Source organism: Lycium barbarum, chromosome 9 (genome assembly GCF_019175385.1).
Source record: "Lycium barbarum isolate Lr01 chromosome 9, ASM1917538v2, whole genome shotgun sequence".
NCBI lineage: Eukaryota > Viridiplantae > Streptophyta > Magnoliopsida > Solanales > Solanaceae > Lycium > Lycium barbarum.
The window spans coordinates 15,060,626-15,065,927 of NC_083345.1; the positions used below are offsets into that span (position 1 = coordinate 15,060,626).

Sequence of the window (5,302 nt, forward strand, 5' to 3'; positions counted from 1 at the left end):
GTTCTGGGTTCGAACCCCAGCTCAGTAAAAAAAAAAAAAATAGCAAGGCAAAGGTTTAGATTCGTAAGGCAGAGTTTTGCATGCAAAATTCTACTTCAGGCAGAATTTTGAATGCAAAACTCTCATGCAATTTGCAGGCAGAGTTTGCAAAATTCTACCTCACATGCAAAACTCTGCCTTTAGGTAGAATTTTGCATTCAGGTATAAGGCAAAAGCAGAGTTTTGGCATGCCTGAAAGTAAAACTCTACCTTAGCGCAGAGTTTGCCTCAAAACTCTACCTTAACGCAGAGTTTGAAACTCTGCCTGAAGGTAGCAAGATTTTGCCTGAGCCAGAGTTTTGCAGGCAAAACTTTGCCTTGCGAAAGCAAGGGATTCTAACGAAGGGCAAAAATAGGAAAAAAAATTAAAGACTACCCCAAAATAAGGGCATTCATGCGAATTGCCCAAAAAGAATAGGGTTATTTTAAGTTTATTGCTATAATGGGTTGTTAATTGGGTTAATTATTCTATTTGGGCAAAAAACATATATATACATAGTACAAGGTATTATTCATTGCTGGCTTGCAGCTTAGCTATCAACTATGGATTTCTAAGTTTTTTGATTGTCATGACTCACGAGTTCATCGTTGCAGTGCAGCCATGGAGTTTTTTTTAAAAAAAAAAAAAAAAAACTTTTTGGGACTTGGTATAATTAGAACTAAAGGAAAGAAAAGTATATGATGCAATATAAAGTAAAAACACTTTTTTACTTGAGTAATAATATAAAAAGGAAGGTAAAAAGGTAGCTTTAGAAAATAATAGCAAAAATTAAAAAGATGCCTGATTTAGGGATTGATCCCATGAACCTTTGACGAGTGCTCCACTCAGCCTATTTTGACCATGCGTTCACTTAGTTAATATTAGATATATTTTCAGAATTATACACATAATATATCGAGATTAGTCGAGTGACCATGTGTTCACGTGACCCAAAATTTACACACAAATTCGCCTCTGAATGTATCATCCCCTTGGCTTTGATTAGTATATAATTCTCCTTCCCATTTCTCAGACTTGTTATAAGGTGTCACCCACGCATTGTACTCTGTAAAACCTGCACGGATTTGTGGGTAATCATCGTCACTTAACAAGGGACCCGTTGCAGATCCTGGGAACAGACCTTAGTCTTCTTGTTGGGGTTCACTACTGCCATTTCAAGGGCTCCTGAACCTAGCTGAATCCTTGCATCCTACTCCGTTTTAGCTGTTTCACTAACAACTGTCCAATAACTCTTTCTTGGTGAACTTTTGTTGATGACGTGCTTAGTTTTTTAAGTTATTTTTGACAAAGGAATTTTCATGACAGTCCACGTCTAAATCAAGGTGAAAGGTAAGGAAATGATCATGATGTGCACCTAAAGTGTTTTCTGCTATCAGTGTACCATAGGCTACTTCCTTTATCTAGTCGTTGTGAGTATATTTCGATCCCCTTACTTCAAGTAGACCAGTTAAGCCAACCTGTAACAATAAATTTGAATGTACTTTAACATTATTTGTACACGAAAAGTTGATACTTAATGTAAGCTATTGTAACAATTTGCTGCTTCACAAATCACAGTTACTCCTACTCATGATCTTGGTTCACTTACATTGACTTTGATGCTGCCACTTTGCTTGAATTCATCGTCAGTAATGTAATCATAGTTCGCCACAGTTGACACCATTCGCACCACCACGCTCACCTCTGGCTTAAGCTTTCTTATCTGCAGGTCAAAATTTTGAATGATAAAGAAGTAATCCCAAAGCATTTTAAGCAAAGGACATTATATACTATACTAACTTACCAATTTTCCAGGAATCGCAAACTCTGTGTGGCGCCACATGATATCTCCAGCATAACGTTCGAATATACAAATTACATTAGGCATTTTTCCTGGAGTACCGTCTTGATAGATGAAGTAGCCATCAATATACTTTGCATTTTCTGGACAATCCTTCGATGGTTGAAGCTCTACAGCACAAAGACCAAATCCATATTCACCTGCATCAATATAGGTCCTATAGTACCAATCTTCAGTAAAATCCATGTATGGCACAAATACTTCTGACACAAATCCTCTGTACAAGACACTCCTAAATTCTTCCTTGTCAGCATCAAAGATTGATTCTAGTGATATAACTATTCCTGCTCTCATATCATAATCTACATGGAACTTCCAGTCAGCCCACCTAAATTCAGGAAAAAACATGTCTTTCTTCAACAATGAGCTATACTTTGGTTTATCATCAAAAGTTTTTGAGCATTTTTTTTTCTTTAAAAACGGAAGATATTAAGGCGTTTCTTCTAATGAGTCTAATCTTTACCAGTGTGTTTCCATCTAGAGTAAAAGTTGGTCCATTAGGCTACACTATTTTAATTCCATCTAGTTGCAAATTGGAGTGAGGCCTCTGCTTTGGTTCCATGTAATCTGTCCCATTAGCTTTGGGGACCGGAACCATCAAATGATCAAGGTAACTCACGATTGTCATTTGATCAAGAACAACAGTCATTGTAATTCCCTCAATAGGTCTCATATAAAGATTAACTGTGCCATCTAAGTAATAGCACATGACTTTAACCATTCTATCATTCTTCTTTTTCTCTCCAAACCATCCAGCAGCGTAGCTTTGGCACACCAATTCTTTTAGCTTTAGGCCTCTCTTTTTAATGGAGGATATAAATGGTGGATATGCAAATGGTAATTAACGCTTCGGGCCTTCGGCATTCTGTTCTTGGAAGGTAAGCATGGGATAGCCATGTCCATTATAGATTTTATCTGATATAATCAAATCACTCGATCGATAAATCTGCGACGATTTCATATATTTTTTGATCAATTCGTGCGATAACAATAGCTTGACGAGGTGGATTCTTGGTGGGATATTGATTGGTTGATAGCCATGAAAGGACTATTGTTGATAGCCATGAAAGGACCATTGGTTTCTCTGGTTCATTTAGGCCAACATAATGAAAGGTTACATTGAGGAAAAAAAAAGGACTTTTTTACTATGATTTTTACTTGATTGAGTTCAGCTAGAGTGAGAGAATCCAACGGGTGGTTGTAATCAAGGGATGATGATGTACTAACAAAGAAGAAAAAGTAGAAAAGGAAAATCTTGAAGAACAAAGGCATTGTTCTTGCTAGTAGAAAATTGTAACTTGAGAAGCTATGAATCTCAAATAGGGTTTTAAAAGACAGTTTTGAAACTCGCCTCGGGGCTCACCCCGGGCGGGGCACTGGCAAAACGCCTCGGGGCTTACGTGTGGGGTTTAGTTCTGTGAGGCTTATGCCCTAAGCGTCTGACTGTACGACCTAATTACGCCTAACGCCCAACACTCGGGGCTCGCATAAGAGTTGTTACGCAAATTATGTACCAAATTCCTTACTTAACATTATTGACTCTCATAATTCTTTATTAAATGAATGATGCTCAGTAGTTTTCTTCATCTATAGAAATTAGACAATTGAAAGTAGCTCAAATAACAAACCGTAATATTGCAAATTTACTATTTGAGAATGCTGTGAGGGTGATATCGCTTAACATTTCTTTTAAAAATACATAGCCGGATTTTACATCTTCAGTTGTCATTAGTCTTCACGTTTTTGTCCTACGTCTCAAAATTATCATTGTTTATTATTTTTCTATTTGAAAGTAATTTTATTTTTATTCATGAAGGAGTGATGTTTTAATTATAATATTACAAATTTTATTGATTATTTTCTTTTAGGGAGGTAAAATGCATAGTATATCTGATAGTAGTATGCTTTAAGAAATTGTGATTCATTTATTGTTTGAAAGTTAAGAGATTAGAGTTGGTTTGCATCTCGTAATAACTTTTAAATCATTTGTACTTGTACAATCATATTAGAAGTTTTGTTTTCTATGAGTTTCTTTAATTGTGTTTTAAATTTTTTTAAATTATTAATATATTCTTTATATTTTTTGTGTTATTATACTATTTTATTACATTATAAATTAAAATTTTAAAGATCCATGAGGCTTACGCCTCGCCCCGTATTAAGTAAAACGCCCCGCCTCACGCCCCGCCTTTTAAAACACTAATCTCAAAATCTATGAGTCCGTGAAAGACATCTCAAAGTCAGAATAGAACACAAATGAAAATTGAGCACAAACCACATATATTGAATGTATATACAACTAATTAGGAAAGCAAGTGCATAAAATCATCAATATAGTAAGCAAGTGGGGAGTGTTATTGTGGACAATTCTGTAGCACTTGTCATCTCAAGGTTCCTACAAATTTAGAAACAACATAAAAGCCATGCGTAGTCAATTTGAGTGTGATATGTGAGAATCGTGCAATATAGCTAGTGTGAAATATTTCTTGTAACAATTTGAGCTAAATTGACATGTCAGGTGTCAACATGTGTATTCCAAAGATCAATTAATTACAGTATTCATTTTGGCTTTGATCAATGTCTTTTCACACTGTCAAAATTGGCTCAGCCTTCAATAATAATCTCATTGGTGAATCACCTTGCTGTTTCCAGGTAATGATATGCAACTCAGCCATTCCAAAAAATAAAAAAAATAAAAAAATTTCAGCATTTTTCTGGGAAATTTTAAATCTTCACTAGCCATTCCAAGAAAATGCTTTTGATGTTCTATACAGAGAACACAGGTTTGTTATACAGGCGTAAAGCAATATATAAGTAAATGTTACTTAGGTGTATGTGCATTCTCATCAACTAATTCTTCATAGTTCATATAAATTTTCAACTCAAAATTTCAACTAAACATTGTTTGTTAGTCAGCTATGTAAATGAAGTTAATAGCTTGGAAAATATGACATTTGAAGTAGCTAGTGTTTACATTTTCCAACAAAATGAGCCATAGTTCCTTTTCTTTTCCTTTACCAGTTGAATGGTTTCCAGAACAAAAAAGAACAAAGTAAGTTGGAACCAAGTGTAAGAGTTAGTATATGTGTTTGACTTCCAGAGCAAACTTTCACATTTGTTATTTTATTATTAAGCCTCATCCAAAAAAAAAAAAAAAAAAAAAAACTTATGTTCCTGTGAGATAGACCCTTACCCGGACTTAGATAGCAACTGCATAAGGAAAACAGCTCACTTTGAAGGCCACAAATATATAGACGGACGGCACACGCACACAGCAGTCCAAATGACGAGCGGCTTGAATTTATAGAAAGTAGACTTCGAACGCTACGGCATATCCAAATTTCAAAACCAAACTGATCTCACTCGGAGGAGAATGCCCAGGGAAGAAGAATAAGGAGGAGCAAAGTACCAGAGCTGCCATT

At 35.4% G+C, this 5,302-nt stretch overlaps 1 pseudogene; it reads right to left on the reverse strand.

Moving 5' to 3' along the window:
• Positions 1-960: 960 nt before the first annotated feature.
• LOC132611682 (amine oxidase [copper-containing] alpha 3, peroxisomal-like) lies at positions 961-3,231 on the reverse strand (annotated as a pseudogene).
• Between the last annotated feature and the right edge of the window lie 2,071 nt (positions 3,232-5,302).